The sequence below is a fragment of the Tachypleus tridentatus genome, chromosome 12 (assembly GCF_004210375.1).
Source record: "Tachypleus tridentatus isolate NWPU-2018 chromosome 12, ASM421037v1, whole genome shotgun sequence".
NCBI lineage: Eukaryota > Metazoa > Arthropoda > Merostomata > Xiphosura > Limulidae > Tachypleus > Tachypleus tridentatus.
Window position 1 is genome coordinate 90,359,103 of NC_134836.1, and position 19,328 is coordinate 90,378,430.

General features: G+C 34.2%; 1 protein-coding gene and 1 long non-coding RNA gene across 3 annotated transcripts in view; one reads left to right on the forward strand and one right to left on the reverse strand.

Moving 5' to 3' along the window:
• Window positions 1-1,068: 1,068 nt before the first annotated feature.
• The window catches only part of LOC143233964 (adenylate cyclase type 5-like), a 131,863-nt gene continuing 113,603 nt past the window's right edge, over window positions 1,069-19,328 (forward strand). For both annotated transcript variants that reach the window (XM_076470901.1, XM_076470902.1), the window contains exon 1: window positions 1,069-1,161. The gene's annotated coding sequence lies outside the window, so the exon portion shown is untranslated. The remainder of the gene's footprint in view (window positions 1,162-19,328) is intronic.
• Window positions 14,964-15,740, reverse strand: LOC143233650 (uncharacterized). Its single transcript, XR_013018265.1, has 2 exons — window positions 15,603-15,740; window positions 14,964-15,268 (listed from the first exon to the last, which is right to left on the reverse strand). It is a non-coding gene; the product is annotated as an uncharacterized LOC143233650 (long non-coding RNA).

The following is a 19,328-nucleotide window of genomic DNA, read 5'->3' on the forward strand; positions in this document are numbered from 1 at the left end:
TACGGTGTACGTTAAAAATTCCAAATTTTACGTTATTCGTTTTTTCTAATGTTACATAATTCAGTTATGCTCTTAAATATTCAGTCGGATAAATTTATGACCTTTATTGTGTGTGTGCGTTTTCTTATAGCAAAGCCACATCGGGCTATCTGCTGACTTCACCGAGGGGAATTGAACCCCTGATTTTAGCGTTGTAAATCCGTAGACTTATCGTTGTAGATCTTTACTGACTTTTAGTTCCACTAACTGACCTGTCACCAATTTTTATTTTTAAAGAGATATTTTAAACATTATTTTCTTTGTTCATGTCCAGAGCCTTTATTTAGGTCATCACAAATAAGAACATTGGTTCGTAACTTCAATTTCTTAAGTTGACCTGTGGTCTCTTTCAGTACTTGAACACATACTTTAAACAGATTTTTTTCTCTGCTTATATGAAATCCTTTTATTTATGCTTTTCACAATTAAGAACATTAGCTCAGAAGATTGATGCTCAGTATAAGTATGGCGACCTCCTATACTGTGAGAACTGAAAGCAACGAAAAGATATATATCTGTTTTTAGGAAAAGCTCGTGATTGTCTGTCAGTTTTGTTGTCTCTGACCTCTTAGGTATTTGTTTGTTTTTCTTATAGCAAAGCCACATCGGGCTATCTGCTCCTTAGGGATTTCCATCGACTAGTTTAAACGTATAATAAAAGGTAAGTTATTTTACTTTCAGTTATTTCAGTTTAGTTATACAAAACTACAGCCCTAAAATGGTTTAAAAATTTGATAATAAATATAAGTAAAACGTATCCACCAGTGACAACCAATACATGATAACTTGAGATTGGATGCCTAGAAACCCATTTTTTGTGAAATAAAGTTTGGATACGACTTGAATGAGTAGTGAATAAACAATTATTACAAATGTACAGCTTTTCGACAATCCTTATTTCATCATCACACTATTTGTAATAAAGTTTCTCTCTCTCTACTGATTCAAGCCGTCTTCAAACGTAAATATAAATATGTTCAAGTTACAACCACTAGAGGGCGAAAGTTGCAAAAATACCGTTCATAGTTGACAGAACAACCTGGATATCAACGCGGCAGAGTTGAGCGCTTTTTCAGTGTTATTTTGGATTCAAGGAGAAATGGACGTGATTTTTAATAACAGGTAGGTACTAGGTATATATTTATATTAAGGTCTTACTACATTAAGGACTTTCTAGTATGCATCCTAACAAGTATTACTATCTGTTAATAACCCATTTCTCAGGAGAGGTTTTGACGTATTACAGTAAAGCAGGCTACATTTATTACCTGAAGAACGAAGTGTCAATAAACAAATTACGTTGTTGAATCACGCAACTTGGCGCATCGTTGCAACACAGAGCTTGTAAGAAGCTCAGATAATATAATCCGTTATTTGGTTGAATCGATAATGTATTAACGTGGTTATATCATTATTCAAGAACATAAAAAAACTAGGAAATTGTAGTTTTTGGAACACTGATAATGCACGTGACAAAAACAAAACAAAGACAGCAAAGCCCTGGTCTCGGAACATCAGAATAAATGACTCTCAGCTTACAGCAGATACAATGAGGATTTGGCTATTGAAGCATTATTGTATAGGGAGCATTAGCGTTTCGTAAATACAACTGACAATTATTGGCGAGCGATTGCCGGATATTTGGAAAATAAAGCAAGGCTTCCAACGATTTCGGTAACCTCGTATCCGTGACTGTAAGTAATTATTCGTTGGTTTCTTTCTTAAAAGATGTACTCGATATAATAGAACCGGCATGGACTGGTGGCGCTAACGTTCTAACTGGATCAAGAACAAAGAGACAATTGAATGACAGGGTTATTACTTCGTTTCTGATTATGTACCTAGGCCTGGCATGGCCAAGCGCGTAAGGCGTGCGACTCGTAATCCGAGGGTCGCGGGTTCGCGTCCGTGTCGCGCTAAACATGCTCGCCCTCCCAGACGTGGGGTGTATAATGTGACGGTCAATCCCACTATTCGTTGGTAAAAGAGTAGCCCAAGAGTTGGCGGTGGGTGGTGATGACTAGCTGCCTTCACTTTAGTCTTACACTGCTAAATTAGGGACGGCTAGCACAGATAGCCCTCGAGTAGCTTTGTGCGAAATTCTGAAAACAAACAAACAAACTTATGCTCCGGATAAAGAAAAAAATGATCTTATATTGTCGACTCTGATAAAGTCTGATAAGATGCCTGATAAAAATGCTTTTGCTTTAGAACGCCAGATCATAATTTTTACGTTTTAGGGCAGGATTGGAAAAAACAAATAAACGTTTTTCATTGCAGTTTCGATACTTGTACTGGAGTGACGAATAGAAAATAGGTTACTTTTCCACTGCAGAAAAGGTACATTACTTACTAAAACTAATTACGGAAATTCACGTTCAAACTTGGGTTTTAGGTAAAATACATACTTTTGTTTTATAATGCCGAGTGAAACTTATTTTTATGCTGAAATAAGGGATAAAAACATATTTTTTTTGGCAACGACGTATTTAACACATCATTATAAAAATTTCACCAGTTAAGCTTTTTAATTGTAAGTTGAAATTCCTGAAATATAAGAAACGTGGTTGGTTTTAAGCTTCATAATTAATAATCTAATGACTACACTTGTCTGAGTTTTGACAGAAACATTCTCTCGGACCTGTAATTATTAAAGTGATAAGTCTTACCGACATATTGGTTTTGGAGTTTAAATAAGATATACAGATAAAGCATGTTCTTTGAAGTTTCCAAGTCCATTAATATTCGAACTGCATATAATAGTATGAGTTTTGTAAACATTTTTACGTTTTAAAGTATGTAATTTTGCTCTCGTTTTGTTATTTAGTTTTTACTCATTTTCCCAACACTACGAACGTGTGATTGTTTATATTATTTTAACGTTTGTTTCATAGCAAAGTTAGGTTGTGTGCATCACAGGGAATCGAACGCCGGGTGTTAGCGTTGTAAGTCTGTAAACGTTTCGCTATCTCACCGGGGGACATCATTTTAGTAACAACTAATATTCCCTCCCTTGTACTGGGAACTAGATACATAATTAGAGAAAATTCGCGTTCTAATAGGTTAGCAACTCCTAGTGAAACCGAAGATACAAAACAGAAACAATATTTTTTTAGGATCTCAATAAAATCCGGTTACATAGTCTTGTCGAGTGATGATATAATGATATTTTCTCCGACATATAACGGTAATCTGAAGCCTAAATAACCTTTTATCATGTATAATAATAATAAAATGAAAACGCTTTTAATCTAATTCAAATGTACAAGAATATTTAATAAAAAATCTTGAATAATTTTATCTTTTTCGTCTGAACTGATGTTTATTGCTGTCGCCTACGTAGAAAGAAGCTACAACAACATAAATCTGTCGAATAAAGACATATACGAAGTATGCAATCCAAGTATAGCTAGAAATGACGTTAGAGTACACGTGATTATCCTTCATAAATCGTTCAAGCGTGAAAGATGTTACTTTTGTTATTGTAGTCATGTTTTTTTAAAACCGACAGATGTTACACAGAATAGAAATACAGTTTTAAATACGTTCGACGTCGTGTAACTTAATAAAAATTATTTTTCTAACAGAAGCACAACAATCACAGTGGTGTCTGGTAGTATTTCAGTATTTTTACTTGACGATGGTTATTTATGGTTATTAAAATGGTTTGAAATAGGTTTCGGGGATGTAACGTAGCATTTTCAACGTCATATCGGACGAAAATAGGTTTTGGTTTCATTAACATCCATGATAATTAATTTGTTTAACGGAACTATATATTTTTTTTCCTGTTTTATCAGGGGAAGTGTATGCGTGACGAGACAAAAATACGTTTTTCTAGCGGTCTATAGCAGTCTTACACTGCTAAATTAGGGACGGCTAGCGCAGATAGCCCTCGTGTAGCTTTGCACGAAATTCAAAACAAATCAAACCTTTTTTTTTTTAAACAGTACTGCGAAGTTCTTGTGTGGAATCCGTTATTATATTATCAGATGTACCATATACAGAAACAGTTTATTAATTAACAAAATACGGAACGTTTGTTTGTATTTAATCACAAAGATATGCAATGGACTACCTTTGCTCCGCCCCCAACTGGTATCGAAATCCGGTTTCTAGCAACGTAACTCCTGGGACATACCGCTGTGCTACTGGGAAATAATATAAAAGAAACAAGAACTGTAATGTTGTCTTAAGACCTTCCGTTTGGATCACAAGATGAAAATTACCAATGTAGATTAATCAATCAACCTTTCAGTAAACATTGTTTTAGTAAATAAAAACGACAACAAATAATTATTTATTTTTCATTGAAAGTTCAAGGCTTGAAACAATTTTAATATCTTAGTTCCTTTCAACGTTTTACTGAAGAAAAATAGCAACACGAGAAAACTAATTAGATTTTGTTAAACATCAGGAGCAACTAGCTTTAATAACAGTAATTTTGTCAGAAATGAATATAAGTGTACTTTGTGAAGCTCCAAAGCGAGACACACTAAATCAAATGTTCCTTTAATACCATGATATCATTATTTTTTTAAATAATAAAATACGTTTTGTTTTGAAAGAATCTGTTCATTGAAGTAAAAGGTAAACATGAAAAAAAGAAAAAGACTGCACACTGAGAAACTTCATCATATTTGTGAAACCGACAGAGTGGGTTAAATATAACGACTGCACACTGAGAAACTTCATCATATTTGTGAAACCGACAGAGTGGGTTAAATATAACGACTGCACACTGAGAAACTTCATCATATTTGTGAAACCGACAGAGTGGGTTAAATATAACGACTGCACACTGAGAAACTTCATCATATTTCTGAAACCGACAGAGTGGGTTAAATATAACGACTGCACACTGAGAAACTTCATCATATTTCTGAAACCGACAGAGTGGGTTAAATATAACGACTGCACACTGAGAAACTTCATCATATTCCTGAAACCGACAGAGTGGGTTAAATATGTAAACGAGAATTATTCTAAAACGTGTTTAACTTAAAATTGCACTCAACTCGTAATCCGAGGGTCGCGGATTCGAATTCCCGTCACACCAAACATATTCGCCCTTTCAGCCGTGGGGGCGTTATAATGTGACGGTCAATCCCACTATTCGTTGGTAAAAGAGTAGCTCAATAGTTGGTGGCGGGTGGTGATGACTAGCTACCTTCCCTCTTGTCTTACGCTACTAAATTAGGGACGGCTAGCGCAGATGGCCCTCGTGTAGCTTTGTGCGAAATAAAAAACAACAACAAAATAAAAACAAGTTATGCCAACCAGAAACGTTGAAAGTGAACGTGATACTATCCTAAACATCTATAAGTGTAGTTTCGTAGTTTAAATTTATCACCACCAATATATAATATATATGTAATAGTTTATAATTGCTAACCGTGAGGCAATGATACACTCTGAAGAACGAAGTATTTCAAAGTAGAGAGGAGATTATACTAAAACAATTCGAGATAAATAATATATTAGAATGATAACGACACACAGTATTTTTCAGTTTATTTTTTGGAATTAATCCGAGTCTGGTGAAAGGGATAACTGATCGCTTTAAACAGTTCCAGTTCTAACTATTCCCATTTTATTTACGCGAGAACTGTAATTTGAAAGCAAACAGAGTAGATAGACTATTTTGTGAAAATCGTTCAATGAGAATCACGAGATAATTCTGCCATTGCGCGTGGTGTGCGTGTGGCACCATCCTCAACCTTGCTGTAACATTTTGGTGCTTAGCTACGTAATTTACAAGGGTAAGTAATGTTAGCCGTTGCTATGAATGTTACAAAGGAAGGCAAAATTACAGCAAATCTTATGCATAACAAAAATCATTTTAATCTGTTTATAATATATTATATAATTATATATATATAATACCGTTCATATAATAACTGTTTATTATAAATTAGAATTTTAAATACAATAATTTTTCCTCAAGCGTTTATTTATTTATTTCAATTTTTTTTCATAAGTTGATTTCCGCTATTATTTTAGACACCATGTTCACCGGAGGGCCAGCAATAAGTTAACGAATTAACTACTCTAAAATTTGGGGTTCGATTCTCCTCGGTGGACAGTGTGAAGAGAGAGTGTAATTTTCGCTAAGAAAACGACAACAATAACTGCTCGACTCCGTAACAACATAAGTATTTTGAAAATGTAAAAAATAACAGACATGAGCAGTGAACTCATATTTTTTAATATATTTAATATATTTTTTAAATAATATAAAAAGGGATTCAGCTAGTCACTACCTCCTAAATTTGCCACTGGTTAGCTCTTGATATCTAAACCTTTTTAAAAGGGTACTCATCGTTGGTATACAAACCTCAGAAGACATTTAAACGGAAATTTCTTCTTCAGACCTTAGCAGACAAGCATAATTAAATACCAAACAAAAATTACTTAACACGTTCTGTGATTTGAAGAATAAGTACTCTTGTATTAAATCAATTGAAATATATATATATATATATGTGGAACGTTATGGGCTTGAGCACCTACATCTCGCTCTCCTAATCTATATTTCTATATTTATTTCCACTCTTTTACTTCTTATGTGAGACTGATGAATGGAGGTTAAGACTAATAGACGGTTTATCCCCCCCTCAATGTGGGTCCTACTTCTTCAATCACCTCCAAAACCTAGGGTAAATTTATAATTCAACATTATAGTTTGTACCATGGAATCTTTTCAATTAGTGCAGCGTTTTTTTGTTTAGTTTATTTTTGTTTTGGCTTGTTTGTTTAAGTTATAACAAACTATTACGTATATAAATATCTTCATACGGGAATGTTATCAACCGTTTCTCTTGCAGTTATAGTTTGGCGTCTGTATCTATTTTGTTTGTTCTGTCAAGGTGTGAAAATCCTAATTCTTTAACAGATATCTTGATTTCTTTTGATTTGATAACTAACGTCGGATAAAACAATGCGAACACTTTCTATCAAACTTTGTGACAATCTCTTGTGAACCACAGTGAATTGATTAAAGGGTTAAGTCCGGTTGTATTTAAACTAAGAGATAAAAGAACTTGTAAGAAAAAAACCCCAGTGATAAGTAAGTCATACATTAACGAGTACACTTCCGTTTATTTTTCAAGAACAAAAAACCAAATAAATAAATAAATATTGTATGTTTGATCACGTTCTTCAGTTCTAGTGTATTCAGGTAGCTCTGAAATCTGATTTAGTATTTCAATAATAAGATCACGACTTGTTTCTAACCTTTTGTTGTCGGGAATAACTTCTTGTAGTCAGGAATAATTTCTTGCTGTCAAGAATGACTTCTTGTAGTCAGAAATAATTTATTGACGTCAGGAATAACTTCTTTTACTGGGGTAACGAAAAGGGCTAGTGTTTTCATTAGAGCAACTAATTCAGCCAACACTCAATAAACATTTACCAAACCTGAAACATAGTATGCTACGTAGGCTTGGAATGTAATTGCTTTGAGCAATGCAATCACACGTGCACTTTCACGATTAGCAACATGTGTTATCATACATGGTAGAGTTCTACTCTGCGGCATATATGTTAGGGGGAATACTCCCCAAATATTCTGCTTGAATGTGTTGATGTAGATGAACCTATTTTGTGTTCATATGTATATACAAACTACAGGGTAGATTAGTTTCTTCACATGTACAATATCAGATACTGAAACGATGGTCACAATTCTGTCTCTGTTTTAGTGCTTTTAATATCCTATAATAACTTCCAGATTTTATCATTGTAAGACTGATTCTTTTTATGCGTTCTTCTCTTATACAATACTTATTCAATAGAGAACTAACTTATGGATGCCTAAATGTAATTTCAGAGACTTGACGTATGTAAATAGACATCCAGGTTTCAAAGTACACAAGCTTATATTAGAGCAATACATGGTAGTGGTAAAATATGAGAAGGGTATATTAGCTTATATATTAGAGCATTACATGGTAGTGGTAAAATATGTGTAGGGTGCATTAGCTTATATTAGAGCAATACATGGTAGTGGTAAAATATGAGTAGGGTACATTAGCTTATATTAGAGCAACACATAGTACTGGTAAAGTGTGAATAGGGTTACAGCTTTGTAATGTAACACCCCATGGTCTAACGCAGCTCAACAATACATCTACATATGTGGATATCAGCGATCCCTCTTCCTGGGATTGCACCATAGGATCTGTAGTAGTGAATCATAGAAAGTATGTTTATTGGAATGCTTTCACAGAGATCGGTCAAGGGATAGCCTACAAGTTCTTAGTGGGGGTTAAGGTACTGCGGTTGATAATTCCATGTTAGTGTTTAAAGCTTCATCGTAGGGGTGCCTGCTTATATGAATTCACAGCGTGTATTCTTTTTAGCACTGTTTATGAAATCATAATAAAAATCTGCAGATATTCTTGTAAGTAAAAAAATTAAATATTTTATTATTCTTGAATGTTGTAAATAAGTCCATTGTTATGTAACAATATAAGAAACGCCAAGCATGTAAACAGAAACAATCAGTGAACTTCATCCCAGACCTGATGTGGTATGGACGGTTACTGACTGACTTATCACCAGTCTGATTCTAATACTTTCTTGTAATAAATATTGGACAGTGTGGGCACAATTAATTAATTATCCGACACTGCTTTGCTTATATATATGTTATCTAAAATACGATACGGATTTTTTTATATACATTCAAATATACGTTTGAAGTTTTTCAATCACGCATTCATTAGTGACTGTTAATGCAGCAATGAAAGAGATACCAATGACCAATGATAAGGTGACATTGAAATATAAAATATAAAATTGAAATAAAATTACGTAGTTTACCTACTACGTAATTCTGACGTCACTAAATTCAAAATACTCGTCTGTTCATGATGAGTTTACCTGCACGTAACTCTGACGTCACTAAATTCAAAGTACTCGTATGTTCATGATGAGTTTAACTATCACGTAACTCTGACGTCACTAAACCCAAAATATTCATCTGTTCATGATGAGTTTACCTACTACGTAATTCTGACGTCACTCATATAAAGCCAGTTCAAGAATTGTGGAGAAAGACAAAATTTTTCATTTTATTTTACTTTCTGCTCTATTGTGCACTAACCATTTGATTTTAGCGACAAAAATGTTTTAATAAATAGTAATTAAGCAACGCAATACGTTGGCTGTATTCTGTTATATCAAGGTTATCGAAACCTGGTTCCTAGCGTTGAAAGTCCGTAGACATGCCGCTGTGTCTGGTTTGACATTCGCGCAGAGCTACACGAGAGCTACCCGCGCTGGCCGTTCCTAATTTAGCAGTGTAAGACTAGAAGGAAGGCAGCTAGTCATCACCACCCACTACCAACTCTTGGGCTATTTTTTTACCAATGAATAGTGGGATTGACCGTCACTTATAACGCCCCCACGGCTGAAAGGGCAAGTATGTTTGGTGTGACGGGGATTTGAACCCGTCAGATAACGACTCGAGCGCCTTAACCACCTGGACATGCCGGGCCAAGTTTCCTTATAAAAAACAGAAATTTCAATAAACAACATATAGTACTTTTTTGAACAGATCCAATTTTTTACTTGTATTATCAGTATCCAGCATATAATACTTTTTGAACACATCTAATTTTTTATTTCGATTATCAGTATACAGCATACAGTAGTTTTTCAAAACATCTAGTTTTCTTTTTTTTTTACTTTTAGTTTGTTTATAAGTCATGTCTCACAATCAGTAATGGTTTTAAATATTTAAGACTTCTTAAGAACACCATCGTAACATTTATAAATTTAAAAGAAAACCAACCAAAACGCTGTGAAGAAACTATTACTTCAGAAAAATATTTAACAATATGTTTTGTTTTTACCAAAGAATTTAAAGAGAAATATATTCAACAAGGAAAATTTGTTAATTTTTTACACCAAACTGTTAAAATTTAGTTATTTTTACAAAATTTTAGAAAAGAATAAGAAATTTCCAAAATAAAATTTTTATCTTTAATTTTAAAACACGTAATTTTTTTCCTTAGTAGAGTCAGAGGGTTTAATCATATTTAGAGTAAAACATAACTCTTTTTTTTTTCTCGAGACGGTTTTGTTAACCTGAAGATGACCTAAGAAGGTCGAAACGTTGTTCTCTGCTTTATTATTAAAAGTGTTAATACCCATACCAATCGTCTTGAGATACATTTTTACTTCAAGTGTGTTTCTCGCCATCACGAAAAACGTTTTTTTTTTTTTTACTTTCATTGGGCTACTTTCACGAACTAATTTATGTGATGACCCGAGAGACCGAGATTATAAAACTGATCAGTCAGTCTTATCTGGACCTATTCGAAATTTTTTTTTGCTACCTTTGAGTTTTGGCGTATTTTAGGACTTGCTATGTCAGTTGAATTTGAATGAATACACTAAGAACACGTTTTAACTTCAGCTCTTCAACATTCCTTTAGGGTTTAATTTTTCGTAATTAAGTATGATAAAATACATAGATTTCAGTTTGTTGTTAATACAAACATATTTATTGTTGTTACATTATTTTAAGCAGTTGATCAGAAGTTAATACTTTAATTAGAAATATCCAAATAATGTTCTAATTAGAGTTTATGCGTGCCATAACTTGTTCGTGTTTCATCATTTCGAATTTCAGGGCTCTTTGTAAATTAAATGCATTTAGAAGAATTTTAACTAACACAGGCTATGAATAAATTATTTGAGGTTACGAACAACTTCAATAAATGTGCAGTCATACTTAATTAAATCCAGCAGGTTTCTCTGCAATTAATCAAGTTGATTTAAAGAGAACAAAAGTTTTCAGCTACAGGTTAAAGATGAAAATTTTCATAACGTGAACCACTACGATTCTTATTCATACTACCTATTTCACTTCTAAGGGAACCTTATAAGATCTACTTAACAGTCGCCAGATGCCCTTAACACCATTAAAGGTCGAGTATATTTAAAAATAAACTTCTTTAGTATTTATGATCCCTAGCGGATCAGCGGTATTTCTGATGGCTTATGATGACAAAGTTCAGGTTTCAATACCGTAGTGAATACAACACAGATAGCTCATTGCGTAGCTGTGCGCTTAGAAACAGCAAAGAAGCCTAAAGTAGGATTTGTGCTTATTATACTCTGAACCATCGAGCAGCTGGTAAAAAACTGATATGGAATGCGATTTATTTACGTCCAAGTTGATAGGAGTGTTTGTTAAGGAAAGGCTTAACATAATGTATGTTTTTTTTTCACTCTTGAATATTAGAAAACGTATAAAAAATTGCGGACTGTCACAAGTGATATAAATCTATTCTGAAGAAGTGAAATACATTTAGCTACTGGCAGATTTTTGTATTTTAAGTTTACGAAATTTAGCGAATTAGCTCATGCGCAATCTGGTTTAAAACAAAAGTAGATCAAACGTAATAATTACTACGTTAATGAAAGCTTCTCTCTTTTGCCTCCACCCCCTCAGTGGCACAGCGGTATACCTCCGGACTTACAACGCTAGAAACCGGATTTCGATACAAGAGGTGGGCAGAGCTTATGTAGCCCATTGCGTAGTGTTGTGCTTAATTACAAACAAACAAACAAGTAGAATTATTGAGCCAGGCATGGCTAGATGATTAGGGCGTTTGACTCGTAATCTGAGGGTAGCGGGCTCGAATCCCCTTCACACTAAACATGCTTGTCCTTTTCAGCCATAGGGATGTTTGAGAAAAAGTCGTCCACCAGTAGTTTTCCGTTAGCGCAGATAGCCCTCGTGTAGCTTTGTGCAAAATTAAAAAATCAAGCAAGTTCCTCTTCATTTTTATTTGTGAGGAGAATTTACAAGTGACAAAATGCTGGAAAGCTTCTTCCATCTTACTATGGTGTGATTTTATTGTTATTTTATCAGTGTTTTATTTACTGTTTTTCATATATTAGAGTTAATTGTGTTTCAACTTATGTAATATATTAACCTTTATTTTTATCGTTTCAGCAGACCACCCTTTGATGTTTGTTTTGATAATACACGTTAAGAAATACCCTCGCTTAGCCTTTCCTATTAACGTTTCAATAATAATAATAATAATACCTGTGTTAAGCGTTTCATATTATCGTTATAATAGCACGCGTGCTAAGCCTTTCACATTATCGTCACAATAATAATAATACCTGTGTTAAGCGTTTCATATTATCGTTATAATCGTACACGCCTATTCCTTTCACATAATCATTACAGCACATTTAAACTCCTCAAGTTACTCCAGAATACAGCGTTTTGATGATTTGCTTTTGAAAACAAACTCGTATTTCCTAATATAATCATATTGACTACTAAGTTAACTTGTTTCTAAAAAACAACAAACCCTATGCCTGAAAATAAAAGCTATATTTAGTTAATATCAAGTGCTTTTGCTATTGATATTAGTTTATAGATGAAGGAATAAATGAAAACTAAAAATTATGACTTTACGATACCATACATACAGGAATACCAAGGACACCACAAGATTACATTTCATTATTTCAGCACTGTCGTTTTAAATGGAGAAATTTGTTTTCTTTTTACACTAAACTTAGAATGAATAAGAAATGTATCGGCTTGAAATAAAGATAACATAACATCCGTTTCTTAACGAAGAGTTTATAAATCACTTCTTGAGAAAACATAAAAAGTGCAAAAGAAAAGTTCCGAGAAACATAACTCAAAAGAGTGGTTTCTGAAATTGGAAACATAAACTAATTTCAATCGTGCTCACCAGCACAAGGTTTCGAAAGTTAATATAACACTATTTTCGGAAATCTGGTGGAGTGTTTATTTTGCTAAAATATCTTTTACGTGTCTCGTAGACCACGAGATGTTTTAATTCCATAAATTGGTTGTTCTCTGTTGTTTTTTTTCTGTGATGAAAGACAACAAATATTTTGTTGATATTAAAATATTCAGGCCCTGGTTCTGGTAATAACTCTTTTGTAATTTTATGAGTTAAAAAGATGTTGAATTACTTAGTGCAATATTATTTTTTGTAACACAAAAAGGATGCGTGATCTGTAAATGAGATAATTTTAGTTACGTTTTTTCTTAACAGAGTTGAGCTTTTTCATCAGTTGCAGAGACAAAAAGAGAATAGGTGTTATAGATAAGTACTTTGATTATTTCAACGGTATAAATTCAAAGAGAAACCTACACTAACCTTTGTTATTTAGCCTGAAGAGTTCTACTGTTTATCCTTCACTACCCTTTATAGACCAGCTCATTATCGTTCCATTGTCTTTTAAAATAAGGAAGAACAGACACAAACGAAGGATAGGATTTGGCGGCGCATCTTGGGCATTAAAGAACACCTGGTGTTAAGTGTAGTAATTCAGTAACCCATCAACCCAGCAAATGAAACCTAAAGTTCTTAGGTGTACCTTGAACCAAGGAAACACATTACCAAGGTCTGAAACTACAGTTGAACCCCCAAATCAGTTTTCAGTAACTTTTATTTGCTTTAGTGGGAATCCCCAGCGTGTAAATATACGTGTATATAAACTCTTATGCTTACAATGTGTTGAAAATAAATCAATCTTAAATTTTACGATTTAAGCATTTTGTATTTTACTTAAGTCGTTTGATTGCAACTTGTTTGGTAAGGACTAATCACTTGATTTACAATGTTTTTCTGTAACAACTTAGTCATGATCACTAAAGGAGTAAAAAATACAGTTCACTTACATTAGTTCTTAAGACAGACGGCTAAATTCATCTTTGCAATTGCTCTTTAAGGCTTACAATATGGTTTGGTTTGTTTGATAGATTGTTTAGGGAGAGTATTCATGACCTGAAGACGAAAGGCAGAAGACTTTCGAAACGTCGTCCTTTACACTTGTGTCTCCACAACAGGCAGTTGCCATCCATTTTACAAAGTTTTTTCGTGGTTTGGTTTGTTTTAAATTTCGCACAAAGCTACACGAGGGCTATCTGCGCTAGCCGTTCCTAATTTAGCAATGTAAGACTATTCTTTTACCAACGAATAGTAGGATTAACTGTAACATTATAACACCCTTACGGCTGAAAGGGCGATCATGTTTGGTGTGACGGGAATTCAAACACTCGACTATATATATGCAAAAACGTAAAAATGTAAAATATGTAAAATATTTTCTCAACCCAAACGAGCCGTTTTTGCATATATATTTCTCTACAAGTGGGTTTTCTCGACATCACTGAAACACTCGACTGTCGGAGTACGAGTTGTGTGCCTTAACCACCTGGCTATTCCGGGCCTGTTTATAACATGAGTGTAACGTTTCCAGGAAGTGGACAATGAACGGGCTTTTGTTTAGAATCAGGTTTTAGGCATTGTTTAATATGTTTTACAGAAAATTTGTACAATACTTTTAAACAAGGTTTTACATGAATTTGACGACAAAAACAAATGGTTTGTCTGAAAATGTACAAAACTGTAATACATTTTTGACTTTTGTAATGGAAGGTGGCGTGTTGCGTCTTCGAAACGAAAATAAGATGATAAATAATTTTAAGGTTGTTTGTATGGAAGTTGAATGACCCAAGTACAGATTAGATGTTTTTTATTTCCTTGGTTCTCTCGATCAAATGTATCTTGGATGAAATTACGACGTTGTGTTTTCGACCACCACCTAATAGCACAAGTAGTTTCCTGATTCCTCAGTCCTGACTAATTCTGTAAATCTTATTGGAATGACAGCCATCCCTATCACGTCGCTGTTAACTCTGTTAATGTATGACAGATAATTAACTTAAAAAGAAACAGACAGTAAACTAAAGTAAAATAATCCCACGTGTATCGTCCTTCAAAGTATTTTATTAGTTCTGTAACTGAGTGTTAGAGTGTTTTTGAGGTCAAACTGATTCATATGTATCGCCTTTAATGTATTTTACTATCTATGTTCATAATAATAATGATACCCAATAATTTATTTCAACGCTAGAAAAAATCAACGTTATTAAATTAATTTCGAAATATTTAGTCTTTAATTAACAAATTTCTTTTCAAACCTTAGATGTTATACGTTATACTAGTTAAATATACCGAAATTCAAGAAAATATGCAGAGTTATTTCATTTCAATCAAAGGTATAAAAGTAATGACTGTTGAAGTAGTATTGGAAACTTCCTTGTAAACCATTCCAGCATCTGAACCATCAAGAAATTAAAAACCGAGCGAGTGAACGTAACTTGGATAGAGTTCCGCAGAAGTGACTGTAGACAAAGCTGGCTCAGCAACTGCAGAAAACAAGAAATTCAATTTCCCAAAATCGTATTACAGTATGTATGTAAGATTTTCCTATGGCATTATAAGCTTTATGCTTGTGATGTGGATAATAATAGAGAAATTTAAAAACTACAAACAAATTTGTCATGCCAACGTACATCATCGTGGTAAACAAATGGTTAAAAGCATGGTAAATTAATTACAGATTATAGTATAAACCGTTATCATGGTTTGATATTGTAACATTTAGGGACGGATTAACTAGTAAAAAAAGTAAAGCCGTAAGTGCTACGAATTGCTGAGAGAGGAACAGAATTTGGGCGGGAGAAGGTGTCCCCTACTTACCTGGGGTTGGGACCCCAAATGCTGCGATATTAACGCCAATATCTTTATTCTGATCATTATTTAAATTACCACGTTTCTTACTTCTTTGCGAGAAATAAAAACAAATATTTTGTAGTTACGTCATTGGTTGTGTGTCCAGATAAACTGTCATATTTTAAAACTTGTTCCTCCCCTTTTATTCAAGCGGTACTTTTGTTTGTTTGATTTTGAATTTCGCGCAAAGCTACACGAGGGCTATGTGCGCTAGTCGTCCCTAATTTAGTAGAGTAAGATCAGAGGGAAGGCAGCTAGTCATCACCACCCATTACCAACTCTTGGGCTACTCTTTTACCAGCGAATAGTGGGATTGACCGAAACATTGTAACGCTCCCACGGCTGAAAGGGTGAGCATATTTTATGTGACGGGGATTCGAACCCTGGACCCTCGGATTACGAGTCGAGCACCTTAACCACCTGGCCATGTCGAGTCCCTCGATGCTTTTACCGCTATTAGTAATTAAATTCTGAACTGTTGCGCGTCTAAATTTATTTATGTTATAACTGATTTGCATACAAGCGTGCCCGTAGCGAATGTTTGGAGAAATAATATCGTCTGCTGTTATGTTTCATTTATTCTTAAAAATTTGCATACAATTATATTGTACGTGCAATTCATTTCGGACGTAGACTAATATGTTATTTTAAACTTTTTATTTGTCTGGAATTTTATAGATAATTGTTAGAAAATTCGTGCTTTCTATAACTGGAACGATTGTTGAAATTACATATTAGAGAGAATGTGTGTGTGTGTGTAAGTCTCATCCGGGAATTACAAAATAATTATATTGCACGTGCTCGAAGCTTTAGCTTTGCTTGAGTTAAACACTTAAGTGATGTGTACCTTCATTCTTTAAGAAAGCTTCCAATGTTTTTTTTTCTTTTCTAGCAACAAAGCAAAAAGAGATATAAAGATAGTTTAACTCAGTTTAGGGTTGTTAGATCACGCAAGTTAATAGGACATACCCTGCAGTGCTGAACAATGGAAGGCAATAGCGTGATACTATTAATAGTTACACAAAGCATAACGTGGGGAGTGGGGGTGTATCGCGAGCAACTGAAGAATCTTCGACTCATATCCTTCTTTGACATTTTCGAAACTCAAGGTTGACAGAATAATAAATTAAGAGTTGAACTGAAATAACAACAGCGGAATGGTATGGGCAGTATACTTAGAAACGTATATTAAACTGGAGGGGCACTCAGTAGGGCGCATATCTCCGCCACTCAGCGTTGATTATATTCGACTCTCAAAAACTTACAGAGGGGTGTTTGTATGTCCAATGTTATCAACAAACACGGATCATAACTGGCAGAACAATGGGGAATAATATTCTACATATATGTAACATGTTTTATCAAAATCCAATCATTTTTGATTTAGTTGTAGAGCAAAAATAATGTGAAAAATGGGTCCTGAGGTAAAGAGATATGGGACTTGTTTTTAAATATTCGAGACCTGGCTGTAACCTTTGACCTTATACACTCATAAATAATGTGAAAAATGGGACCCAGGTTAAGAGATATGGGACTTGTTTTTAAATATTCGAGACCTGGCTGTAACCTTTGACATTATACACTCATAAATAATGTGAAAAATGGGACCCAGGTTAAGAGATATGGGACTTGTTTTTAAATATTCGAGACCTGGCTGTAACCTTTGACATTATACACTCATAAATAATGTGAAAAATGGGACCCAGGTTAAGAGATGTGGGACTTGTTTTTAAATATTCGAGACCTGGCTGTAACCTTTGACATTATACACTCATAAATAATGTGAAAAATGGGACCCAGGTTAAGAGATATGGGACTTGTTTTTAAATATTCGAGACCTGACTGTAACCTTTGACATTATACACTCATAAATAATGTGAAAAATGGGACCCAGGTTAAGAGATATGGGACTTGTTTTAAATATTCGAGACCTGGCTGTAACCTTTGACATTATACACTCATAAATTATGTGAAAAATGGGTCCCCAGGTTAAGAGATGTGGGACTTATTTTCGAATATTCGAGACCTGGCTGTAACCTTTGACATTATACACTCATAAATAATGTCAGTGGCTTGTCTGCGGATTTAGAACTTTAGAAACCGGGTTTCGATACCCTTGGTGGACAGACTACAGATAGCCCATTTGACTAAAAAAAACCCCATAAAAAACAACACGAAGATATTTCGGGCATTTCATTAATTAAAAATTACGAAGGATTCAACTTTGTGAAAATTAACGAGTTTAACCATTTATTGCACATCTAAACGAAAAGATAATAAATCTGTTTTTTTCTAGTGCATATATAAATACTCAGTTTTGTCGTTCACTGGTCTTATTTCCAGATAACAGTCTAAATAAACCACGGAATTGTTTTTGTTGGCTCCTCAATTGAGCAATTTATATAACGTACCTATCTATAACTTTCCAAAGTATGTTTTCTGTCATCGTATTTTCACATCACGTGCAATAGAAGAAGAATATCAATGAAACTGCTGTAGTTTGAGAAAAAAAAAAGTAGGCTTAATTTGTTTTTTGAAATTCGCGCAAAGCTACACGAGGGCCATCTGCGATAGTCATCCATAATTTAGCAGTGTGAAACAAGAGGGAATGCAGCTAATCATCACCACCCCCCACCAACGCTTGGGCTACTCCTTTGCCAATGAATAGTGGAATAAACCGTCACATTATATCACCCACACGGCTGAAAGTGCGAGTATGTTTGGTGGGATGGGGATTCGAACCGGCAATCTTTGGATTACGAGCCGAGTGCCTTAACCACCTGGCCATGCGGGACTGAGTCTAAAATAATTTTATCTGAGTACATTTAGTGCTCAACCGTAAATGTAAGTGCATATAATGCAATAATTCCCCATTCGATCTGCGTGATGGAGCCATGTGTTCAAATCAACCAGGACTCAGATGTTTTATTATATCATTGGAGGATTCCAGTAAGAAATGATAAATAATGAAGCTCGTACTAGGTATTATGATATGAAAGAAAACCCTATTAATCTCCTTGTGATGCAATATTATATCTATTATCTACTGCTATTTACAAAACTAACCATTATTTCATTCTCTTTCTTTAAATAATGGAGATATTTTGGTAAATTCATGCCCAGCACATTTTCTATGATGTGAATGGGGACATTTTCACGAGTTCACGTCCTGTACATTTTCGATGATATATATTGAGATATTTTCACGTCCTCGCATTTTTTTATGATATATATGTGTATGGGGACATTTTAACGAGTTCACGTCTAGCACATTTTCTATGATATATCTGGGGATGTTTTCACAATTTCACGCCCAACACATTTTCTATGATATATGTCAGGATATTTTCACTAGCCTACGCCGGCATACTTTCTATAAAAAATATGGGGATATTTTCACTAGTTCACGCCTAGCACGTTTTCTGTGTATATATATATATATATTGGGAGATTTTCACGAATTCACATCCGGCCTATTTTCTATCATATATGTCATAATATTTTCACGAGCTTGACACACTTTTTGATATATACTCTTCAAAAAAAGAAACGCAAAAGGCAGAATTTGAGACAAATTGTTAACAAGTTTATTCCGGGTAGTTCTGTATGACATGTGTGAAACTTTGCACAATCACTGCTTAACATCCAAAGTGTGCAAAGACGAAGTCCACGCTCACCAGTTGAAGGTTAACG